Here is a 26,255-nt window from a genome sequence, read left to right as displayed (position 1 = left end):
TCCACTAGGGAATTCAGGTAAAATGTCTCTAACCAGAGGGTAGTTAAGAGTGTGGAACTCACTACCACAAGAAGTAGTTGAGACGACTAGCATAGAGGCATTTAAGGGGACACTAGGTAAGTACTTGAGGGAGAAAGGAATAGAAGGATATGTTGATGGAGTGGTTAGAAGGTGTAGGGTGGGAGAAGGCTCATGTGGAGAATAAACTATTGAACTAAATGGCCTGTTTCTATGCTGTAAAATGCTATATAATTCTATGTAACGTTATGTATATGTTAGCATATGTGATGTGTTTGCACATGGTATTTATGTCTCAGACCTTTCACTGTCCATTACTATAATATTATATGTACTCTGTATATATTTATGTCAGAGACTCTTTATTCTTCATTACTGGAGTTATATGTGATGTGTTTGTATATTGTATTTATGTCTCAGACATTTCATTTCCTATTATTATATATTCTATTTATATTTGCTGTGCTTATATGATGTCTTACACTGGATTGCTCTCAATTTTATTTAAAAATTGGTGACTAGGTTGCAACATCTGATTTCAAAAATTGATACGCTGGCCACTTTCTGGGGAAATCAATTTAAATATGACGACAATACTTGTTGCACTTTCAGGTGGCGCTAATAGACAGTTTTGATGTTCAATTTGTGACGTGATGTTAAGTTGAAAAGCAGGAGGTGATAATGAGTTGATGCTGTGCTGCACTAAAGCCTCTTCAGGGTTCTGCAACAGAGCCCTTGTTGCAAATGTCAGGATGTTACGGCCCCTCCCACCTGGCAGGTTCCGCCGAACTGAATGGAAATTTAAATGTGTCACCGCATCTGCTGGGGGGAGACACGCCGCGGCAGGGCCATAAAATCCTGGCCAATGAGTGAAACCGTAAATGTGTGGAAAGCTACAGCTTACTATATTTTTGTTGCAACTTTCCCCGAACTGACCCTAAAGGCCCAAGTGGGACATCACAACACATTAAATGGTGCAGTTATTCCCCATCCACTATAGTGAAGCTTATCAATCCACCATCCCCCCACCCGTCCCCAACCACATACGATGCCAACATATTCACTGTTTTCCTGCACCCCCCCCCCCCAACCCCCCACCAATCCCCCAACCCACATTATAGCCCAGAATCTGCTGCATCCAATGAAATTAGTTTTTGGCAGTCAAGAGCCTCCTTGTTCACTGTTTCTGCACTTCTCTTGCCTACCTATTCCACCAGGATTCCCTCTTACCATCATCTTCCTCTTCTCTTTTTTTTCCCCTTTCCTTGTTTCATTCACCTCCTTTCCTCCTTTCCTCTCCTTCCCAACTCCCAGATGCCCCCTTTTCCTCACCTGAGCCCAATTAATCTTCTGGCCTCGAACAGGGTTGAGCTGAATGCTCCATTCAGACTTGACTCCCCATGTGCAGTGTTATGGGAGAGAAACAAATACACTAGTAGATGTGCTGTACTTTTAAATATTTATGCATCTTTATATTTGTGACCCTCATTACCCTTCGCTGTTGTACATTGGCTTAATACATGCTGAATTTACTTATTTTATCGTATGAATGTCCCAGATCCTAGTGTTAGTTTCTATGAGGTACTGTATTTAAATTATTATATTTTTACGGCATATCATGGGAGGTCAACACAGAGCTCAGCTTGGAAGTAGGAGCCCGCAGAAGCTGCAACCGGCAGCAGGATGGAGACAGCAAGGCCTATAGAGACAGCAGCAAGCCCTGGAGAAAGCACAGAGATAAAAACAAAAAACTGCGGATGCTGGAAATCCAAAACAAGAACAGAATTACCTGGAAAAACTCAGCAGGTCTGGCAGCATCGGCAGAGAAGAAAAGAGTTGACGTTTCGAGTCCTCATGACGGTCATGATGCTGAGTTTTTCCAGGTAATCCTGGAGTAAGCAGGCAGGCAGGCCTAGAGTGCAAAGGAAGGCCTGGGACAGGCAGCAGTTGAGGCCAAGAACATGTAGCAAGGCCTGAAGCAAGCAGGCAGGCCTAGAGTTGTGACTGCAGGAATCAGAGGTGACATCCTGAGGCCTGTCAAAAATGGAACCACAGGCAATGATGGCATGACGATGCATGGTGTGAGACCCTACAAAATGAAGGAATGGGCTGGAAAAATTCAATTTATTAAATATATATTTCCAAAACAGCTTAAAAGATTTTTAAAATTTAAGAAAATAAAGCAGATCCTGGTGAGGGTGATCGTGACTTGCAGAACCATGCTATCTAATACAAAACTGTTGAGATTTAGCTACAAACTACTAATTTAAGAAAAGATACAATTATGCAAGTGTACAGGAATGCATTTTTATATATTATGATACATGCATTCAATATTGAAACCACACACATTTAATTTAACAATTAAAATATAGATAAAGCAGTGGAGTCACATTACAAGTAAAAATGGAAGCCTGACTAATTAAAGCCAATAGACTAACAACACTTCAACAAACTGACCGCATTTACAAGTGTATAACATTAATGCTTTGAGGGATATTTCAGAGAAAGAATCAAACAGTGCTTTTTAAATCTTCAAAAGTGTTCCAAAGCACTTGCATTTAGCCAATGAAGTATACTTAAAGTGTGTTACCTGTTTTATAAAAATATATATATATATAAATGCAGAAGACATTTTATGCACAGCCAGGTCCCACTAATAATAAGTGAATGATCAGATGCCAGGTTATTGATAATTGAGGGAAGACCGTTGGCCAGGACACTCATTGAATGCCCCGCTGTTCTTCAAATAATGATTTGGATCTTTTATGCCTACCTGAATGTTCCAAGTGGTGAATGAAATGGTTTCTGCTCTCAAGCCTTTATACACCAATGATGACATCAGAGGTCATATGACTATGGCAAGCTTATGGCCACATTGCACAAAGGCACTTCTCCAATCATCACACATGTATAGAAAACTGGTCATTCTAGTCTGACCCTACACACACATTGCACACATAATCTTTAAAGCATTCAGGTCTTCTAATGGTATACATATGTGTTTTTATTGGCCGTTCGTCTGGTGTCTGCTCATTCCTGAGGTGATGTTATCTCTCCAGGGGATGTTGCTGCCGTGGTGAGAGCTGCTGCCATGGCAATTGTTGCTGCTAATCCATTGCCTTTGTTGGGGAATGATTGATCCCTGGGATTGATGGTCATTCCATTCCTTGTGCAGTTGGTAAACTCACATCTTCCTCATCAGCTGTTTGTTGTGAAGGAGCAGCTTCTCCGGTTGTCTGTATATGTCTGCGGTTACAATGATATATTTGGTGGTTCATTTTCACCGGGTACGATCAAGGTGACAACTTCTCTATACAGATCCAAAGTTGCCAAGTGGGTGAGAGCATTGAATGGTTGGACTCTGACCGGCTCTCCAATTCTCTGCTCTGGCAATGATTTGGCAGCTTTAATCAAAGTCACTCAAGTCTGTTACCACTTTTGGCTTCCGTAGTGTTTAGAGTCATAGAGGTCTACAGCACAGAAAAAGGCCCTTCGGCCCATCAAATCTGCACCAGTCAAACAAGTACCTAACTATTCTAATCCCATTTTCCAGCACTAGGCCCATAGTCTTGTATGCCATGGCATCGCAAGTGCACATCCATATACTTCTTAAATGTTATGAAGGTTTCTGCCTCTACCGCCCTTTCAGGCAGTGAGTTCCAGATTCCCAACACCCTCTGGGTGAAAATATTCTTCCTCACATCCCCTTTAAGCCTCCTGCCACTTACCTTAAATCTATGCCCCCTGGTTATTGATCCCTCCACCAAGGGGAAAAGTTCCTTCCTGTCCACCCTATCTATGCCCCTCTTAATTTTATACACCTCAATCATGCCCCCCGTCAATCTCCTCTGCTCCAGGGAAAATAACCCCAGTCTATCCAATCTCTACTCATAGCGAAAACTTTCCAGCCCAGGCAACATCCTGGTAAATCTCCTCTGCACTCTACCTAGTGCAATCACATCCTTCCTATAATGCGGATTCCAGAACTGCATGCAATACTCTAGCTATGGCCTAACCAGCGGTTTATACAGTTCCAGCATAACCTCCTTGCTCTTATGTTCTATGCCTCTAGATGTGTTCTAGCTATTGGAAGAGTAGCTTGGATGCATGTGACATTAGTCGCTAGACTTGACTACTCTCCATGTCTTCAGTCGGTGTGTTTCACCACTCTAGAATTGCCTTGTACACAGCTGTGCTGGATCTAGTCAATTTTATGATGACCCCTTTGGCAATTTTCATCACTTTCTCAGTCTTTCCTTTTGACTGGGGATAGTGTGGAGATGATGTGCAGTGCTGAATTTCCCGATCATTTACGAAGCGCCTGAATTCTTCACTTGTGGACTGAGGGCCATGTTGATCATTACAAAGTCGGAAATGCCATAATGATTGAAACGTGCTTTCAGGTATTCTACAATCTCACTGGTGGTCATTAATGTCAGCTTGTCGAACTCCCAGTGGTCTGAATAGGAGCCAATGGTGACAAAATAGTTAGATGCAATGAGAGTGAAGAGGTCTATTCCAAGCTTCATCCATGGTCTGTCTGGGGTGTCATGAGTCATGAATGGCTCTTTAACTTGCTTAGTTTGATGTTCATTACAAACACTGTACTGACTGATATGGTCCTTGATCTCATTGCTCATGTTTGGCCAGTAGAGCACTTCTCTTGCCTTCCTCAGACTAGACCCAATTCCTTGATGGCTTGCATGAATGCTCTTCAGCATCTCTTTCCTCATCTCTTTAATGATGATAACTCTCGTTCCTTTGGACAAGATGCCATCTTGGGAAATCACTTCATCCCTGTGTGCCCAATACTCTCTTAGAGCAACAAGTGTGTCCTTGATGGTTTCCGGCCATCCTTTCATTATTATTTCCTCCAGCACTTGGAGAGTTGCATCTCGTTGTGTAGTTTCTTTGATCTGAGCAAGATGCTTGTTTATCCGATTCAATGTGTCTGCTGGGTTGATGACTTCTAGAGCAAGTTGTGCTGTTGCTTCTCATTGAATCTGGAAGATTTCACACTCTGTACTAGCAATGGCAACTTTCTTCAAAGGGAGTGCAGCTCTTGATAGCATGTCAGTGATGTACATCCACTTCCCCTGCTTGTACTTCACTTCCAAATGATATATCTGCAAACCAAGAAACATCTTTTGCAGACCTTTGTAGCAGGTGGAAGTGGTATGCTTTGAGGTGGCTTGTGGTCAGACTGTACCATCACTTTTTATCTCCCAAATAGGTACTGATTAAAATTATCACAAGCAAAGATAATGGCCAAACACTCTTTCTCAATCTGTGCATTGCATCATTCAGTTTGCGGTAATGCTCTAGATGCAAACACAACTGGTGTGTGAGGGTTGCTCTAAGTCCTGTTGTGCTGGCATCACCCTGCAGGGTGATCTCATCTTTAACGTCGTAGTGCCTCAGCACTGGCATTGTTGTCACTAGTTGTTTTATGCGAGTGAAAGCTGCTTCTTGTTCTGCGGCCTAATACCACTGAACATCCTTGGCAGTGAGCTTGCATAGAGGTTCACACTCCAATGACAAATTGGGCAAAAACTTTGCTGAATAGTTCACAAACCCAACAAATTGTTGCACCATCTTCGCATCTGTTTTGCTACATTTCTGCTACAGCTCATCCTTTATCAGGGTCAGGGAGAATTCCTTTCACAGTCAGCACGTGATCTATGTTCTTGACGTCAGTCATCTTTAGTTGCAGTTTCTTCTTATTCAGCTTCAGGTTCATCTGGCGAGTTCTCTCTAGCAATCTGACAAGATTCTGATCATGGTCTGCAATGGCTTCTTCCATCGTATCTTCACATCCATTGACCAGCAGATCATCTATGATCGCTTCCACTCCTGGAATATCGTTGACTATCTCATGCTGTCAGAGTTGATACTCTTCTGGAGCAGTAGGAGCGCCAAATGGTATGTGCAACCATCTGTACCTCCCAAATGGCATCCAGAACGTAGTCAAGAAACTGCTGTTTTCATCCAACTTCACTTCCCAGTATCCATCCTTCACATCTAGTGTAGTAAAGATCTTTGCCTTGGACAGTTACACTGATTGGAAAGGGGTAGTGAGATCTCTTGAAAGTTTGAATGAGGTCCTTTTGAATCTATACAGAGTCTCAGCTTTCCAGGCTGTTTCACTGCTACCATGCTGCTAATCCGTCCTGTAGGAGTTGTCACTTTCTTGATTACTCCCATCTTTTCAAGTTCCTCTATCTTTTCTTTCAGGCTGGTCTTGAGGGCAGCTGGAACTCTCCTCAGAAGATGCGGATTTGGTCCCACGCTCTCATCTACTTTAAGATGATACTCACCAGGAAAACTCCTTCAGCAGTCAACGGCTTTGTGGCGTGCAAAACACTGCAAACCTCTTCTGGCACATGGAAGGTTACCAGTCCAAGCTTTTGAGTTGTTTCAGCTGAGACGAGAGGATTTTCCTTAGTGTCTACTATCTGGAACTGCATCTTCTTTCTTCCTGTTGCATTGGGCTCTCAGCTTAGTTTTCCCTCTTGTAGTAAGGATTGTTCTATCATATAGCCTCAACTTTATCTTCGATGGCTTCTATTTTGGGTCACCATCTTGAGCCACTTCACACAGGTCAGTGAAGCTCATGATGTTGCACCTAGCACCAGTGTCTATCTGACCCTTCACATTAACTTGATTCTCTCCTTTTGCAGTCACCATTCCAATAGTCACAAACCACTTTTTACCTTGAGACTTGAGGGTGCCAACCTGTTCTAGGGTATAGAGTGATTCATCAGAATCATCGCCTGACATCTCTCCAATAACCATCTTTATAGGGTTGCTTTTCTTCTTTCCAGCAAAACGCTTGTGTGCAAAGTGACTCAGCTTATTGCAGTTTGAGCACTGCGTCCCCCATGCTGGACATGTTTCCTTTTCTTTTGTGTGATGTTCTCCACAATATTTACATCCAGTACTCTGGCCTTGATCTTTCTGCTGGCCATTCTGCAAATAGTTCTTCCTCCTCACCATTGTTTTGTGTTTGGAAGGCTTGAACTGCCTCTCAGCAGAGTGCAAAGCCTCCTCAGTTCTCCCATCAATACTCCGCAGCTGATGATTAACCACTTCAGAACTTCTGTACATGTCAAAAGCTTTCTTGAGAGTAAGTGTCTCTTCACTCAACAGATGTATGGTGGGATATCTTGTTCCTATGATCAGATCATCCTTCAGTTGGTCAAACTAATAAGATTTGGCTAGACATCTCAATACAGTCACATACTGATCAATGTTCTCCCCCTCTTCCTGAGATCTGGTGTTGAACACATAAGTGTTTATAAGTAACATTAATAGAGGGCTCAATGTGCCTCCAAAATTTCACAAGACTGTCTTTTCTGCTCCTCAGTGAGATTGAGGGTGCAATAAAGCTTCTAGCACTCTTTCCCCACCACTGATAACAGAGTTGTTACTCTTATTTGTTCAAGTTGCTGGTTTAACTCTGTGACAATTTCATAGTTTTGCCATTGAGACTGGAAGAATTTCCAATTTATTTTCCAATTGCCTTTATCTCTATAGGAGCTGGTACTGGAATATTCAAAGCCATATTGACTCAGTCAGTGACCAATGTCCTGTACAAATATACAGACTGAAGTTTTAATTCTTCTCTGCTGTTTCTTACAGCTGCTGGCTCTCTTACAGCTATCAAAATCCATTCAATTTCAGCTGCACACTCCTGACACCATGTTCCAAGTGGTGGATGAAATGGTTCCTGCTCTCAAGCCTTTACACACCCAGGATGGCATCAGAGGTCACATGACTATGGCAAGCCTATGGCCACATTGCACAAAGGCACTTCTCCAAACACTGAACAAACATTTGTTTGTATTGGCTCAGCCAAAAGATGGCACCTCCGGCAGTGCAGTACTCTCTCAGTACTGCAAAGACGCTTCAGCCTGGATTATGCATTTAACCCTCCAGATTTCTGAGTTAGAAGCAAGATTGATACCTTTGAGTTTGACTAAATCTTGAAAAATATAGAGATGAGTCTAGAACTTGGGGCAATCAATCTCTATTAATTAGTCTACAACAATCAGCATTTTCCAGTGCACTTCTGCTGTCCAGTTCCAGGGCACAGGAACCCAGGAACAACCAACCTGAAATATAAAGGGAATGGATAAGCTGACAGGACAGAGACTGAGGGCGGAATTTTCTGTTCCTGCCAGCAGGAATCATGGCCGGCTGGGGAGCCAAATTTTTTGGGAGGCCAAAAATCAGTTTCCTGACGGCAGAAAATTAATTTGGAATCTTATTCTTCTGGCTTTCATGGTGGTATAAAAGGTGGGCTGTGTGTCCCACAGAGCTATGGTGGGAACCCTATTTGCATCTCATGAATGCTCATTAAAAGGCCAACATGCCAGAATATTGCTCCCCTTCCAAATTAAGCATCCCGCCAGCAGGAAGTTAGAATGTTCTGTTTCATGACTGCACATAAGTAGTGTGCAGTTGGTAAGGTAGACTTCTTCCTGGCTTTCAGGTCAGTTAAATGCTGCTTTCACTTTCTTGGGGACCACTAGACCACTAGGTGCCAGTAGACAAAGGCTGGACACAGTACATAGGAGAAGGGGTGGAGGGTGGAAGGGTGGAACGGAGGCTGGGAAAACGAGGCGGGTGAAGGCTAGCAAAGGGTGGAAGGGTGGAGCAGAGGCTGGGCAGGAGAGAAAGTTGAAGGCTGGAAGGAGGGTGGAAGGGTGGCGTGGACGCTGGGAAAGCGAGGCAGACAACGCGGGGAAGGGGAGGGAGGAATGGGTTTGGGAAAGTTGGGGGGGTGTGTTAGAGGGTAGGGTCTGGGGTGTCGACGTTGGGCCCATCCCTAGTTGCCCTTGAGAAGGTGGTGGTGAGCTGCCTTCTTGAACCGCTGCAGTCCATCTGGTGTAGGTACACCCACAGTGCTGTTAGGGAGGAAGTTCCAGGATTTTGACCCAGGATTTTGGTAAGTCCGGAGGGCTGTAAAGTGCCTAATTGGAGGATGAGGTGCTGTTCCTCCAGTTTGTGTTGGGCTTCACTGGAGCATTGTAGCAGGCCTAGGACAGAAATGTGAGCATGAGAGCAAAGTGGTGAATTGAAATAGCAAGACACAGGAAGGTCGGGGCCATGCTTGTGGACTGAGTGAAGGTGTTCCGCAAAGCTGGTACCTAATCTGCGTTTAGTCTCCCCAGTGTAGAGCAGACTGCATTGGGAGCAGCAAGTGCAGTAGACTGAATCAAAAGAAGTGCAAGTGAATCATTGCTTCACCTGAAAGGAGTGTTTGGGGCCTTGGACGGTGAGGAGGGAGATGGTAAAGGGGCAGGTGTTACACCTCCTGCAATTGCATGGAAGGTGCTGTGGGAAGAGGATGAGGTGTTCGGGGTGATGGAGGAGTGGACCAAAGTGTCACGGAGGGATGGTCCCTACGGAATGCTTACAGGGGGGTTGTCCTGGGTGGATGCACACGGGGTGCCTGGCTGGCGCTCCTCCTTCCTCTAGGTTCCTGAGGGCCCTCCCTGACTCCTTGAGGCAAAGGGGCACTTGGAGGAAGGTCGAGGTGCCCTGTTCCCTTCTTGTCTAGCCATTCCAGGATCTCACCCATGGCTAGAGTGATGGTGTGCAGGCCTGAGCGCAAATCTGGCTGAAACTGCTGGACCTGGGTCTCCAAGGTGGCTGCCACCCTTCCCATGGAGACCCCGATGCACTCGCATGCCGGAGCCACGACATCAGACAGGAAGCAGATGGACTCCGCCATCTCCCATCCCAGTCCATTAAAGGCCTCTGACAATTCCACCTGATGTTCCATTGCCTTTCTTTGCATCTTTAACATTTGTCCTAGGGCCGATAGCAGAGGCTCGTCATCAGACTCGGACTCTGCAGGGGCCTTGTCTCTAGCAGTTCTCCGAGTGCTGAGACCTTGGTGTCACTGCCTCCATCTGTTGTAGACCTGTGTCTGTGAGGTGATCATCAGATTGTGAACCCGAACCTGCTTTAGATCTCGGACCCACAGAGATGTGTATCTCTGCGCTAGTGGAGGATGCACGTGTTCGCAGTGACTGCTCAACAGATGCGGGACCCTCTTCTTCCTCCTCTGAGGTGGCCTGGGGGCTGGGGCTTTCTATTATGGAGGACAATGTCCTCCCACTCTTCCTGCTGGTACCTGTAATGGAGAAAAAAGAGAATGAGTGATTGCCTAGGCTGGCTCAAACATTACACATAATTCACAGTCATTGTCTGAATGTTGCCTCTGTATAATGGATGCTTCCTTAAGGCCAATCTCATCTTTAGCACAGGCACAGTCTGTGTCCTCCCCTGTCAGTTCTGTATCCTGCTCCTAGAATTGGGTGAGGGTCCTGAGTTACGGGGTCCCACCTCCCGTCTTGCCTTGCTCCCTCCTGTTGTGGGCTATCTTGTCCTGCTTAAAGACAGATGGACTGAGCGTGAGCACTATGGATGAAAGAGCAGTTCAGAAGGTTCCATGCCTACTGTGTGGGCTGAGCCCTCCCCAGTAAGGCATTAAGATGTCTTATGTGCAGAACCTTAGATGAGATGGTGTTATTAAAGTGACTGTCAGATTTGTGCACAAAAACCAGGACAAATCCAACTCAACCAATCAGTGTACTCGTGATCATGAGCCAGATGATGGAAGGTGTCGTTGACAGTGCTATCAAGCAGCACATACTCAGCAATAACCTGCTCACTGACATTCAGTTTGTGTTCCGCCTGGGCCACTCAGCTCCTGATCTCATTACAGCCTTCGTCCAAACATGGACTAAAGAGCTGGGCACAAGAGGTGAGGTGAGAGTGACTGCCCTTGACATCAAGGAGCCCTAGCAAAATTGGAGTCAATGGGAATCAGGAGGAAAACTCTCCGCTGGTTGGAGTCATACCTAGCACAAAGGAAGATGGTTGTGGTTGCTGGAGGTCAATCATCTCAGTCCCAGGAAATCACTGCAGTCATCTTTAACTGCTTCAACAATGACCTTCTTTTCAATATAAGGTCAGAAGGGGGGATGTTTGCTGATGAATGCACAATGCTCAGCAAGATGCGCAACTCTTCAGATACTGAAGCAGTTCGTGCCAGGCAATGAGCATCTCCAACAAGAGAGAATCCAACCATCTCCCCTTGACATTTACTGGCATTACCATCACTGAATTCCCACTATCCAGATCCCAGGGGTTACCATTGACAAGAAACTGAACAGGACTAGCCATATAAATACTGTGGCTCCAAGAGCAGATCAAAGGCTGGAAATTTTGAGGAGAGTAACTCACCTCCTGACTCCCCTAAGTCTGTTCACATCTCACAAGGTACATGTCAGTAGTGTGATGGAATACTCTCTATTTGCCTGGATGAGTACAGCTCCAACAACGCTCAAGAAGCTCAACACTATAAAGGACTAAGCAGTCCGCTTGATTGGCACTTTATGCACCACCTTCAACATCCACTCCCTCCACCACCTACCCTCAGTAGCAGCAGTGTGTACCATCTACAAGATGCACTGCAGCAACTCACCAAAGCTCCTTTGATAGCACCTTCAAAACCCATGACCGCTGCCATCTAGAAGGACAAGGGCAGCAGATAGATGGGAACACACCACCTGGAAATTTCCCTTCAAGCCACTCACCATCCTGACCTGGAACTAAATCGCTGTTTCCTCACTGTCACTGGGTCAAAATCCTGGGACTCCCTCCCTAATAGCAATGTGGGTGTGCCTACACCACATGGACTGCAGTGGTTCTTGAAGGTGGCTACCACCGCCTTCTCATAGGCAATTAGGGATGGGCAACAAAAGTGCTGGCCAAGCCAGTGATGCCCAAGTCCCCTAAAACAGTAAAAATAACAGTGCTGATGTCCCAGCTGCTGACAGTGTGTGACATCCCTGTGTACTCTAACCTTTAGACTATCTGATGTCCTTATGACAGTGTGAGGTTGCAGTGAGTAGAACTTTGACTTACCCCAGCGAGTGGATAAGATAATTAATCTGTTTCCTGCACTGCAGGGCAGTCCTCTTTGGACCCCATGGGCGCTCATCACCCTGGCAACCTCTTCCCAGGCAGATATGGTCAGATGAGAGGGCCTCCTGCTCCCATCCCTCGGAAAGAGGCCTTTCCCCGAGCACCTAGAGGAGAATCTCATTGCTGCACTGCGGGGCCAGAGTCTGCTGCCTTCTCCTTGATATTTTCTTTCACTGAATCCAGAGGATCTGGCCTGCTGCAGTGAGTGAATGACTGTCCGGGTGCTGTTTAAATTTGGCCCCCTGACGTTGGAGACTGAGAGCTGACGGCGGGGCAGGCCACTTCCTGCCCGTCCTGCCACAAGATTTGACATGATCTTCGTGGCTGCATAACTAATGAAGTGAACAGCGCAGGATTGTGCGTGTTCAGCCAACCCACTGTCCAGCTGAAGTCACTCCAACTTCCGTTCCTACAGCCGGACTTAGTCTCCGGAACAGGAAATTCCGTCCTGAATGTTAAATATAGAGAGCGCTAACCAAATGCTTTGTGGAACATGAGGGGCTTCTGAGCTGCTCCAATTATGGAAATGTCAGTAAAGGAAGGGAAAAGGTCCAGAATAAGTGCTATAGGTTTAGATGGGTATTGAGGGAGTTCACTTGATTTCAGTTTGGGATCAGGGAGAAACTTCTGAGAAACCTTATTTCCCTCAGCAGATTAGATATAGGGCAAGATGCATGATAAGATAGATTGAAGATAAACTATTAAAAGAGATTCAATGTGTGGAGTCCATGATAAGATTATAGATAGGTTGTTAACAGAGTGGTCTTTTTTCCAAGGAATAGACAGTAAAAAATACGAGAGGTTACTGTTATCATTAGAGGTAGAAATGGGAAGTTTCGCTTTCAGCCCCAATTAGGTGCCAGACAGGAGCTGTCCACCTGAGAAAGCCCAGATTTCTTAGCCTAAGTGTGTAACAGGCCAGCACTCTGGCTGAGCCCTGCACTAGAAATGGAAATATGAGCGCACTTGCAGGCAAGGGCCCAGGCCCAACCTGCTGGACCCCACTTTGGTCACAGGCACAATAGGAACTGCACCAGCAGGCTCAGGTTGCCAACTCTGGTTGGACATATTCCTGGAGGTGTCATCGCTTGACTGCCCACCACTAATGGCCCTGCCCTCACACTCCTGCCTTTGGTCATCCAACACGCCCATATCCATGGTGCATTGTTTCTAAACACTAATAAGAGCGAATAGGATATTCTTTACCCAAGTGAATGATACTTGACCTTTAGTCAAACAGATTTTTTTCTCATGTTCAATAACTAGAAAACAAAAGTGTCCAAAGAATTTTTTTTTAAAAATCACAATTGTTTTATTGCCCTATGATTTTTCTCTTCGGTTTGCTGGCAGCAGCATCTCGAAGATTAATTTTGAATTCCTAGAGGCCCCAAAATTTCCTGCTTAATTCTGATTGTGTGTAACCAGCAGAAGGCCCAACATTAGTGTTACGGACAGGGCAGAGAGGCAAACCTGAACTCCCTTATTTTCTCACTGTCTGTCCTTAAGCAGAGGTGTTTTAATTTTTGAAATAGGCTGTGGCTTGTTTCCCCAAACCCTTTGTTTATGAGGACAATTTTTAAAGTGCCTTGCAGCAAACTCCCTTTGGAGTTAAATTTGAAGTATAGTTTATTCATACATTCAAACCTGGCAGATGGTCGTAACTTCATACAGACACACAAGCACACAATAAGAAGATAAGAAAGAGGAGTTTTTACAACTATGAATAACTTAAAAGAAAAAAACACAGATATGAAGAATAAAAGCAAAATACTGCAGATGCTGTAAATCGGAAATAAAATCAGAAAATGCTGGAAAAACTCAGCTGATCTGGCAGCATCTGTGGAGAGAGAAACAGAGTTAACATTTCGAGTCCATATGACTCTTCTTCAGAGCAGATATGGGTAGCAGTTCACATAATTCCCAGATGGGATCCATGCAACCGCAGAAGGTGCAACACCTGCCCCTTTACTTTCCCCCTCCTCACCGTCCAAAGGCCCATACACACCTTTCAAGTGAAGCAGCACTTCATTTGCACTTCCCTCAATTTAGTCTACTGCATTTGCTGCTCCCAATGCAGTCTCCTCTACACTGGAGAGATCAAACGCAGACTGGGTGACCGCTTTGCGGAACACCTTCGGTCTGTCCGCAAGCATGACCCAGACCTCCCTGTCGCTTGCCATTTCAAAACACCACCCTGCTCTCGCGCCCACATGTCCGTCCTTGGCCTGCTGCATTGTTCCAGTGAAGCTCAACGCAAACTGGGGGAACAGCACCTCTTCCAATTAGGCACTTTGCAGCCTTCCAGACTTAACATTGAGTTCAACAACTTCAGATCATGAACTCTCTCCTCCATCCCCACCCCCTTTCCGATCCCCCTTTTTCCAATAATTTAAAATTTTTAAAATATATTTTTTTAATATATTTTTCTTTTTCCACCTATTTCTATTATTTTTAAATTTATTTCCATCCATTGTTTTATCTCCACCTGTTAGCCTATTTCGATCCCTTCCCCCAGCCCACCCCCACTAGGGCTATCTGTCACTTGCTTGTCCTGCTTTCTACCCTGAATGTCACCATTAGCATTTTCCTTAGCTAATATCACCACCGTCAACACCCCTTTGTCCTTTTGTCTATGACATCTTTGGCAATCTCTCCTTTGCCTCCACCTATCACTGGCCCTTTATCCAGCTCTACTTGTGCCACTCCCCTCAACCAGCTTATATTTCACCTCATTTCTATTTTTCCTTAGTTCTGATGAAGAGCCATACGGACTCGAAACTGTTTTCCTCTCCGCAGATGCTGTCAGACCTGCTGAGTTTTTCCAGCTATTTTTGTTTTTGTTTCAGATTTCCAGCATCCGCAGTATTTTGCTTTTATCTTACAGTTTAGGTAAGTTCAGCTAGCTGAAGGAGGAGTTGCAGAACTCCTTTAAAGTTGATGGTGATGCAGCAAGATGAGGTTGGTATACAGAGACTTGGTCTATTCAGCAGTTGATGGCAGGAAGCTTCCAGAAAAACAGGCTTAGACTTGATACAGGCTGTTGGTCAGCCTGGAGTTCTGCTGTGGTGTTTGCAGGCTCAAGCTTAAACAATAGACTGAGTTGCAAGTCTAGAAATGTAATATTTAAACTTTCCAAAGGCCAGAAGCTTAGGTGATTTGATGTTGTCCATTAATAAGTCAGTTGCAGGCAAACAAGCAGTTCCTATGCTCTGGTTTAAATCCATTGTTCACCTTAGGAGATAGATGGTGGCTATTAGCGCCTCTGCTGGTATAACAAATTTCGATGGCTCTCCCTTTGTTTTAGGACCAGGCTGGGGAGAATTCAATATATTTGATGAGTAGCTTTAACAAATGCCAATGTTATACAATCTAGGACAAAAAATGTTAACATCCTAGAGTAGCTCTAGGATGAGTCATATTTTGCAGGAGTTTGGCTCCATCCAATAATGTTACTAAGAATGGATTGTATGTTAATAATGAGCACAGCAGCAGGCAAGAGGAGGACCCCAAGGAAGGCAGTCAGCAGCACCTGGAAGAGAAGGTGACAGGAGGACCCCGAGGCAGGCAGGCAGTAGCACCTGGAGGAGCAGGCATGAGGTGGACCCCAAGACAGGTACCAGCACCCAAAGTGGCTGGCAGGCAGGCAAGCAGGCAGGAGCTAGTGGAGCAGATGAGAGATGGATCCCAAGACAGGCAGGCAGTCAGTCCGCCCAGTCTGTGGTTCCAGAGCAGACCTACTGCGTTCTGAGAAAAATTTAATGTGGTGTCACAGGAAAATGGGTGTTTTATGAATTCAAGGTTCTTGCAGCCTGTATGGACAAAAGTGGGGACTTACCTGGGAGTTGTAGAGGTGGCAGGCCTGCATGGAACCAGTCAGGAGTAGGAGGATATAAATCAGGGCAGAGGCCTACACTTAACTGGAGTCGGAGAGGCACACCAGTCAGTTGCTTGAATCGACGTGCACTGATTTTTTTCAGTGCATGCACTAACAAAAAAACTAACAGTGATATCACAGCAAAGCCATAAGTTGATTGGTTGATGAGTATCTATTACAAAGGTCTGTATGCAAATAACTAGATTAAGGTACTACTTTTAGCAGAATTTTATAAAAATGTAAAAGTTTTACATACTTCTTAGGTACCTATCTTATAGACACTGGAAAGGGAGCCAATTGATAAGGGTGAGTATTTCTACTTTCTGGTCTCCAGTTTATAGTGAATAGTCTGAAAGCAAGCTTAATATATGGCAGGGCAGCTCGGCCATGTGGAATGTGCATCCTGTGGCATGTGGGGAATTGTGGAAGCTTCATATGACCCAGATGAACACATATGCAGGAAGTGTCACCAGCTGCAGAAACTTCAGCTTCAGGTTTCGGACCTTGAACAATGGCTGGTGTCACTGTGGTGCATCCGCAAAGCTAAGAACTACGTGGATAGCACGTTTAAGGAGGTGGTCACACCTCAGGTTAGGAGCATGCAGTCATAAAGGGAATGGATGACAGCCAGACAGTCTAGAAGTACCAAGCAAGTAGTGCAGGAGTCCCCTGAGTCTAGCACGCTCACTAACTGGTTTTCCATTTTGGATGCTGTTGAGGGTGATGGTTCCTCTCAGAGGAGTGTAGCAAGAGCCAAGTTCATGGCATCACGGGTAGCTCAGCTGCACAGGAGGAGAGGAAGAAGGGTGGAAGAGCAGTAGTGATAGGAGATTCGATAGTTAGGGGAACAGACAGGCACTTCCAGGATGGTACGTTGCCTCCTGGTGCCAGGATCAAGGATGTCACTGAGAGGCTGCAGGACATTCTTCAGGGGGAGGGGGGGAGGGTGAATAGCTAGAGGTTGTGGTTCATATTAGTACCAATGACATAGCTAGAAAGAGGAATGGGGTCCTGAAAGCAGACTTTAGGGAGTTAGGAAAGGAATTGAAAAGCAGGATCTCTAAGACAGTATTCTTAGGATTACTCCCAGTACCATGTGCTAGTAAGTATAGAAATAGGAGGATTGAATGAATGAACACATGGCTGGAGAAATGGTATTGGGGGAGGGTTTTAGATTTCTGAGGCAGGTGGGACCTGTACGAAGAGGACGGGTTACACGTTAACAGGACCAGAACTAATAATCTCGCAGGGATGTTTGCTAGTGTTGTTGGGGAGGGTTTAAACTAGCTTGTCGGAGGGGGGGAGGGTGCAGGTGCAGGGTGGGAACCTGAGAGGGAATTCAGATAGGAGGAAAATAAAGCTGTTAATAGGAAGTAGAAAAGTAGTAAATGGAAGTAGAAGGCAGCAAAAACAAATGCCAACATTAAATAGAGTCAAAGTTTGGAATAATATTAAAAAGGCAGAATGCACGCAACATTAGCAACAAGGTAGGTGAATTGATGGCACAAATAGATGTACATGGGTATGATCTAATTGCCATTATGGAGATGTGGCTGCAGGGTGACCAAGGCTGGGAACTGAATATTCAAGTATATCTGACATTTAGGAAGGACAGGCAAAAAGGAAAGAGGTGAGTTAGCGCTGATAATAAGGGATGAGATCAGTGTATTGGTGAGAGAGGATCTTAAATCAGAAGAACAAGATGTATAATCTGTTTGAGTGGAGCTAAGAAACAGCAAGGGACAGGAAACATTGGTAGAAGTGGTTTATAAGCTACCAAACAATAGTGGTAATATAGGAATAAATCAGGAAATTAGAGATGATGGTAACACGGGTAATACAGTAATCATGGGTGACTTCAATCTACATATAGACTGGGTAGATCTAATGAGTACTAATGCTGTGGAGGATGAATTTCTGGAATGTGTATTAGATGTTTTTCTGGAACATTATGTTGAGGAACCAACTAGGGAACAGACTATTTTAGATCTAGTATTATGCTATGAGAAAGGACTAAGTAATAATCTTGTTGTAAAAGAACCTTTAGGGAAGAGTGACCACAATATAATACAATTTTCCATTAAGTTTGAAAACGATGTAGTTCAACCTGAAATTAGCGCCTTAAATCTAAACAAAGGGAATTATGAAAGCATGAGGGGCAAGTTGGCTATGTAAATTGGGAAAATACATTAAAGTGTATGATAGTAGACATGGAATGGCTACTATTTAAAAACTTAATACATGGTTTACAAAAATATACGTTAATTTAAGGCACAAAAACCCAATGGGAAAAATGAGTCAACCATGGCTAACGAAGGAAGTTAAAGATTGTATTAGATCAAAGGAAGAGGCTTATAAAGTTGCCAAAAAAAATAGTAAGCCTAAGGATTGGGAGCATTTTAGAATTCAGCAAAGGAGGACCAAGAATCTGATAAAGAAAGGGACACTAGACTATGAATGCAAACTAGCAAGAAACATAAAAGCCGGCTGTAAAGGCTTCTATTGTTATGTAAAAAGAAAAAGGTTAGCAGAGACAGGAGAATTTAAAATTAACATAAGAGAAATGGCAGAGAAACTAAATAATTACTTTGTGTCTGTCGTCACAGAGGAAGATACAAAAATCCTTCTAGAAATAGTAAAGAACCAAGGGACTAGTGGCAATGAGGAACTAAATGTATTAGTAAAAACAGTAGTACTGGAGACATTAATGGAACTGAAAACTGATAAATTCCCTGGACCTGATGATCTACATCCTAGGGTGTTGAAAGAGGTGGCTGTAGCGATAGTGAATGCATTGGAGGTCAGCTTTCAAAATTCTATAGATTCTGGAATGGTGCCTGCAGATTGGAAGGTTGTAAATGTAACCTCACTTTTTAAGAAAGGAGGGAGAGAGAAAATAGGGAACTACAGAACTGTTAGCCTGGCATCTGTAGTAGGGAAAATACTACAATTTATTATAAAGGATGTGACAACTGGACACTTAGAAAATAATGATCTGATTGGGCAGAGTCAACATGGATTTATAAAAGGGCAATCATATTTGACAAACCTATTGGAGCTTTTTGGGAATGTTACTAGCAGAATAGATAAGGGAAACCAGTGGATGTGGTGTATTTGGATTTTCAGAAGGCTTTTGGTAAGGTCCTACATAGGAGGTTGGTAAACAAAATTAGAGTACATGGGATGGAGAGTGATATACTGGCATGGATTGAGGATTGGTTAACAGACTGAAACCAGAGTAGGAATAAATGGATCAGTCTCAGGTTGGGCCCCAGCTGTCTACAATCTATATTAATGATTTGGATGTGGGAACCAAATCTAATATCTTCAAGTTTGCAGATGACACAAAAATGGGTATGAAAATGTGTTGTAAGGATGATGCAAAGAGGCTTCAAGGGGGTTTGGACAGGCTAAGTGAGTGGTCACAAACATGGCAAATGGAATATAATGTGGATAAGTGTGAGGTTATCCACTTTGATAGGAGGAATGGAGGTGCAGGGTATTTCCTAAATGGTGAGAGATTGGAAAGTGTTGATGTCCAAAATTATGTTCATAATTCACTGAAAGCTAACATGCAGGTGCAGCAAGAAATTAGGAAAGCAAATGGTATGTTGGCTTTTATTGCAAAAGGAGTAGAGGTGTCTTACTTCAATTGGATAGAACTTAGTTAGATTGCATCTGGAGTATTGTGTAGTTTTGGTCCCCTTACCTAAGGAAGGATATACTTACCATAGAGGGAGTACAGTGGAGGTTCACCAGACTAATTTCTGGGATGGCGGTACTGTCCTATGAGGAGAGATTGAGGAGACTGGGCCTATATTCATTGGAGATTAGAAGAATGAGAGGTGATCTCATTGAAATTTACAAAATTCTTAAGGGGCTAGACAGAGTCGATCCAGAAAGGATGTTTCACCTGGCTGAGGGACCTAGAACCAGGGGACAGTCTCAGAATAAGAGACAAGCCATTTAGGATTGAGATGAGGAGGAAATTTTTCACTCGGAGGGGACTGAGTTTTTGGAATTCTCTACCACAAGAGGGCTGTGGAAGCTCCATCATTGTGTATGTTCAAAAGAGAGATTGATAGATTTCTACATACCAATGACATCAAGGGATATAGGGATAATGCGGGAAAGTGGCGTTGAGGTAGATGATCAGCCATAATGAATGGCAGAGCAGGCTTAAAGGGCTGAATGATCTACTCCAGCTTCTATGCTCCTATGAACACAGGTAGCATAGATGTCTGATTATTTATCAGACATTTAGTTAGGTAGTTATACCAACGACAGTAGCTGTATTCAATTTTAAATATATTAATTATATTTAAATGCATTGGCTGATTATGTTCCATTGTTAGAGACAAGAGCGAGAGACAGACTGAACCTCCTAATTCTGTATGCATTCCCAAACCCACCACTTGTGTGTGATCAGTTTTTACAAAGTCATTAGCAGCAGACTTTCATGGATTTTTAAACCAGAAACATTAAATATTCATACACACTTTTCCCGGAAAGGTTTATTGCCACTTCACACGCACCACATATACACAAGAAAGATACAGTAAAAGCAAGAGTTTCACTTCAAGATATTAATACAAAACAGAGTGGTTGGCAGTTCACATGTTTGTAAAAGTCCAGTGAGAGGGTAAGTTTTTCCACTTTGGAGTTGAAGTTCAGATGAGCCCACATAGCTGAAGACAGGATTTTGTGGCGTTTCTCTGGAATGAGAGATGCACAGCAGGTGTGGGCATCCTTAGTAATTCTTGTAGCTGGAGGACAAGTTTCCTTTGCCAGACAAATTCGGAATCTTTTGGAACAGGTTTCAAGGAGGCTTTAAACTTTAAGCCTTTGGCTCTGTAAAGGTCCAATGTTATTGCCACTTTTCTGCAGTGAGTTTTCTTCTGTTGTTACTTCTGAATTCTGCAGTCTGCAAAGCAAGCAGTGCTTTATAATAAAAGGCTATCCAAAATCAGAGTTTTGGTCCTATGACAACTGGTCATTAATACACGATGGAAAGCAATTAATAGACTGTTCATATTAAAGAAGTAGCTTCCACCTCCCATGGTCAGAACCATCGACATACAATAGAGGTAGATAGAGGTCCTTAACATTTCTTTGTGCATAATCAGTTTTGGTAGCTCTCCTTTGTAACATGGCAGATCTGAAGTCAGAAAGTCTGAGGCCTTATTGTCCTTGTTGTTTGGGGATAAGTCCTAACAACAGGTGCAACATTCCACAAGGATGTTGGCTAGCATGTCCACTGGAATCCACCTTTTAGAAGCCTACAGAAGCTTGGCCAACTTGCAGTTTGAAAAGTCAGGTGATTTGTGGCAGCCATCTTAAAGATCAGCAGTGTCCTTTTTTAAAGGAGGCATACAGGTTTTTAAAAATTTGTAATGTCCTCATGTCTGCTCAGCATGACATCCATGCTAAAGAAGGACAAGGACTGGGGACACAGATTTAATGTTTTGAGGAAGATATAGGGAATGTGAGGAAGACCTTTTGGATCCAATGAGTGGTAATGACTTAGAACTCATGCCCGGTGAAGGTGGTGGAAGTGAACGTGATCAATGATTTCAAAAAAAAATTGGATGGGCACCTGAAGGAAATAAACTTACAGGGCTAAGGGACACAGCGGGGATATGGACCTACTGGATTTCTCCACAAAAAACCTGCATGGATTTGATGGGCTGAATGGCCTCCTGTGTCGTAATTACTCAATAACACTCTATCACTGTAAGTGATAAGTGATAAACATTCTGGGTTCTGATGTTTCCAGAATCCAAATTAGGCTATTTGGGGGGATACTCAGTCTGCAGTTTCTGCAGTTTAATTCCTCAGGTTATGGGCAAGATTTTCCACACCTGCCCGCTGCCAGGATCTTCTGGTCCCGCCACAAGTCAATGGACTTCTGGCTGGGGTGCCGCCTCTCCCGCGGCGGGTCCTGCCCGTGACGGGGCCGGAAAATCCCGGCCAATGTTTCTGTGGATTAATTTATCATAGTTTCACTGGTTCAAAGACTGCATTAATCTATTGAGAACTCAGAGTGTACAGAGGAATTTAGTGGACAAGTGAGTGGACAAAACATTGTCAGATGGTGTATTATGTGGGAAAATGTGAATTTGTGCACTTTGGTGGGAAGAATAGTAAAGCAGTATACTATCTAAATGGAGAGAGATTGCAGAACTCTACGGTACAGAGGGATCTGGGTGTCCTGCTACATGAATGACAAAAAAAGTATGGTATGCTAGTGCAGCAAGTGATTAGGAAAGCAAATGGAATGTTGATGTATATTGCAAGGGGAATCAAGTACAAAAGTAAAGAAGTATTGCTACAGTTGCACAGGGCATTAGTGAGATCGCATTCGGAGCACTGTGTACAGTTATGGTCTCCTTGCTTGAGAAGGGATATAATTGCATATAAAGCAGTTCAGAGAAGGTTCACCTGACTGAATCCTGGGTTGAAGAGATTATCTTATGAAGAAAGGTTGAGCAGATTGAATCTATACCCACTGGAGTTTAGAAGAATGAGAGGTTATCATATTGAAACATATATGGTCCTGAGGGAACTTGATAGGGTGGATGCTGAAAGCATGTTTCTTCTTGTGTTGGAGTCTAGAACTAGGGTACACAGTCCAAAAATTAGGGGTCTTGTATTTAAGACTGAGATGAGATTTTTTTTCTTTCAGAGATGTTAGTCTGTGGAATTCTCTTCCCCAGAAAGCAGTAGAGGCTGTGTCATTGAATATGTTCAAGCCTGAGTTAGATAGATTTTTGATCAGCCTGGGAGCCAAGGGTTATGAGGGGCAGACAGGAAAGTGGGGTTGAGGCCACAATCAGATCAATCATGATCTTTTCAAATGATGGAGCAGGTTCAAGGGGCCCAATGACCTACTCTTGCTCCTAATTCTTGAGTTCTTAAGAATAAGCCAGTGTTCCTCAAATAGGTGAAGCAGTAGGACACTAGGGGAAGTTCAGTCCAAGAGTGCTGTCTACGCTTTTAAGCACCTTGGGTGAAGTGCAGAACATTTTAGGATTGGGTGGAGGGTTGGAGGGTACAGAACTAATGGACCAAATAGTCTTTTTGGTTTAGGGTTAGTTAGACATTGCACTGTGTAATAAGAATAGAGGTGTTCACCATGTAAAGCACAATATGTCCCATCATCTGGTGGAGTGGTGTTCCTCTAAGGCCCAAAGGTTCAATTGCTGTTAAGTAAGCAGAGGTTCAAGTCAGTAAGTGTTTACTTGTTGTTTGGTAGGAAATGTTAGGGAAGGAAGCAGTTAAAGATGTTCAATTGCTAATTATTAGGTTGTTTAACTAAGTACCCATTTGGTTGTATAAAAGGGATAACAACTGAGACTAGTTCTCTGTGGAAAGTTTTATGATAAGCAATAAAACTCTGTCTGCAGGAGTCTGTCCTGGTTTCAGTCTTCATTTCTAAACAACTATTGGAGCTTAACAGTGGTAGCAGAGGACAGTTCCTGCTTGCAAGTAAGAAGATTGGAAACTAAACTTTCTTTGGACAAAAGACTGTATTTGGAGTTAACCTTATGAGCCGAGTGGTTTCAAGTCACTCAAACAAAAAATGGCTGAAACAAAACGTAGAGTGTCGGGATATGATTACCCACCGATGCTTTCTGAGCGTCAGCCAAATGACCAATTTAAAAACAAAGTAACCATGTGGACACGGGTTACGTGCTTGCCAAAGGAAAAACAGGAGATGGCTTTGGCATTTTCGCTACCATATGAAAGCAAAATAAGATTCAAAGTATTTTTGGAGTTAGAGCCTGAGCATTTGGACACAGATAAAGGTTTGCAAACTTGATTAAATTTTATGTTTAAGAAATACAGAAGGACACCGTCACAGCTGATGGTGAATCTACCTTTGGCGAGGGATTTCAATGAAGTTGTGGCAATGGATTTAAAGGTGTGGGATAAACGAAAGAACATTTTTATTTTACATTTTGTAGATTTGGCAACAGTTGACAATCATGTACAGTAAAGAAAAGAAAATAATTGTGGATCAGGTAATGGAGAAGCGGATAGGGACCAGATTGGAACCACCAACGAAATTTCTCACTGATAATGGGGGGGGAGTTTGCTAATGACGAGTTCTGAGGTATGCGCGAAAAAATAAATATAATCATTATGAATGCTGCAGCTGAAAGACCCTTTAGTAACGGAGTGTGTGAAAGGAATCACGCAGTTATAGATGAGATGTGTCATAAAATATTGGCGGATAGACCAAGCTGTAAATTAACATCAGCTCTAGCATGGGCTGTGCATGCCAAGGATTCACTGCAGATGGTTTGGGGGCTACAGTCCATATCAGTTGATTTTTGGTAGAAGCCCAAAAATTCCTTCAGTCCTGAGTGATCTTCCCCCAGCTTGGGAGGGAACTGCGATTAGCTCTACCTTTTCTGAGCATTTAAATGCACTGCATGTGGGTAGAAGAATGTTCTTTAAAGCTGAAGTTTCAGAAAGAATTCTGCGAGCTCTAAGATACAGTGTATGACCATCGGAAACTATTTTCAATCAGGGAGACATGGTATACTATAAAAGAAAAAGGACTTAACAAGTGGATAGGCCCGGGAAAGATCGTAAAACAGTCATTTTACAACATGGGAACCAGACTATTTGGGTACATTCATCAAGATTAGTTGGCGCGGACTACAAATCTGTGGGTTTGGAAAGTGTTGTAGGAAGGGACGAGGAACCATATACTTCTCATACCCATATGTTGCATGATTATGAGGGCCAGGTAGCTAAAGTTGACAGGATATCTGAAGATTGAGGCAGTAATTTGGACGAAGAAGATGAAGCAATTTGTCCAAGAGGACAACTGCCGTAAGCTGGCACTAAAGTTACATACTTGCCAGAAGGGGCCAGTCAATGGCGAAAAGCGACGATTGTAGGTAGAGCAGGAAAGGCCACTGGAAAATATAAAAACTGGTTAAATGTACGAGACAAAGGACAGGAGGTTAGGCCTATGGATTGGGATCATGAAATACAAAAATGGAAGGCACGTAAATGCAGTATCAGTTCAGACAGTGAGTCTGGGAGTGAACGTGCCTCTAGAAAGAGATCGCGAGCTGGGAGCGGGAGATCAAACAATAACGGTCCAGAGCGTGGTAGAAGGCAGGATAGAGGACATAGCTTAATGAGATCAAGGTATATGGCACAGACTGGTAATACTACAAGGAACAGAAGCCCTTGTGATCGAGAAGCTTCAAACAAATTAGATGATAAAATTAATAAAGGATGCCAAACAGTGAGAACTACATAGTTGGAAAGAAATTGGGGTATACACAGATTGTGCCAGATAGGGCAAAACCAGCTCTGTCTCATAGATGGATATACACAGAAAAGGGGCTTCCTGATGGGACTTATAAAGCTAAAGCCAGGCTAATAGCATGAGGGTTTGAAGAAAAATTGGGTGACCAGGATATAAGAGTAGATTCATCTGCGGCAGGGAAAGTTATGCTGAAAATTTTTTGGCTGTATTAGCTATAACTGCTTGGGAATGTAAGTCCATTGATATTAAAGCTGCATTTTTGCAGGGATACCAAGTTCAAAGGGAAGTTTTTCTCCATCCACCAAAAGAGGCGCCTAACACAGAAGGGACTCTGGATGCTAAATAAATGTGTTTACAGTTTAAATAATGCCTCCAGAGTTTGGTATTTCTCAGTGAGGTCAGTTTTGTTAAAGTTGGGCTGTCTTCAGTTGGAAGCAGACTGGCAATGTGTTATTGGCACCATGGAAGGAAACTTGCAGGCATCTTTATGATGCATGTAGATGATTTTTTTTGTGGGGTGGTAGTAGAAAATTTGAAACGGTTGTCATTAACGGGCTCAGAACTGAGTTTAAAATTGGAAGTCAGGCCTCTGGTGCATTTAAATACGATTGGAAATCAGGCAGAGTGGATCACACATCCTTTTTACATCAGCAATCCTTAGAATGTTAATCCCATTGCAATTAATTATGGCAGGGCCTCCCAGAAAGATACAGTGGCTTCTGAAATAGAAAAAGAGGAACTCTGAAGTCTAATTGGGCAACTTAATTGGCTAGGCAAACAAACAAGGCCAGGCATCAGTTTTGACGTTTTGGAATTGAGCACTAAAATGAAAGATCCCAAAGTTGAAGAAATTATTTGGACAAACAAAACATTGACAAAACTAAAAATGGAGCAGCGTGTTTTGAAATTCCCATCTTTGGGTGATCTTAGGAAAATGAAACTGTATTCAGTGATGCGTCCTACGCAAATCTCTGATGGATTTTTGAGTGCGGGAGGATTTATAATATTTCTCATGGGAGAAAAAGGCAAAATGCTGCCTTTTGGCATGGGAATATATAAAGATAC

General features: G+C 43.4%; 1 protein-coding gene and 1 long non-coding RNA gene across 3 annotated transcripts in view; one reads left to right on the top strand and one right to left on the bottom strand.

Annotated features, from left to right (window-relative positions):
* Positions 1-26,255, top strand: part of inpp5d (inositol polyphosphate-5-phosphatase D) — a 199,007-nt gene that overhangs the window by 166,416 nt on the left and 6,336 nt on the right. The gene's annotated exons all lie outside the window — the stretch shown is intronic.
* LOC144693679 (uncharacterized) overlaps positions 20,505-26,255 on the bottom strand; it is a 50,221-nt gene continuing 44,470 nt past the window's right edge. Inside the window, exon 3 of the long non-coding RNA XR_013579584.1 lies at positions 20,505-20,822. This is a non-coding gene — a long non-coding RNA (uncharacterized LOC144693679). The remainder of the gene's footprint in view (positions 20,823-26,255) is intronic.

This window comes from Cetorhinus maximus, chromosome 19 (genome assembly GCF_964194155.1).
Source record: "Cetorhinus maximus chromosome 19, sCetMax3.hap1.1, whole genome shotgun sequence".
NCBI lineage: Eukaryota > Metazoa > Chordata > Chondrichthyes > Lamniformes > Cetorhinidae > Cetorhinus > Cetorhinus maximus.
This window is presented reverse-complemented; position numbering and strand designations above follow the sequence as displayed.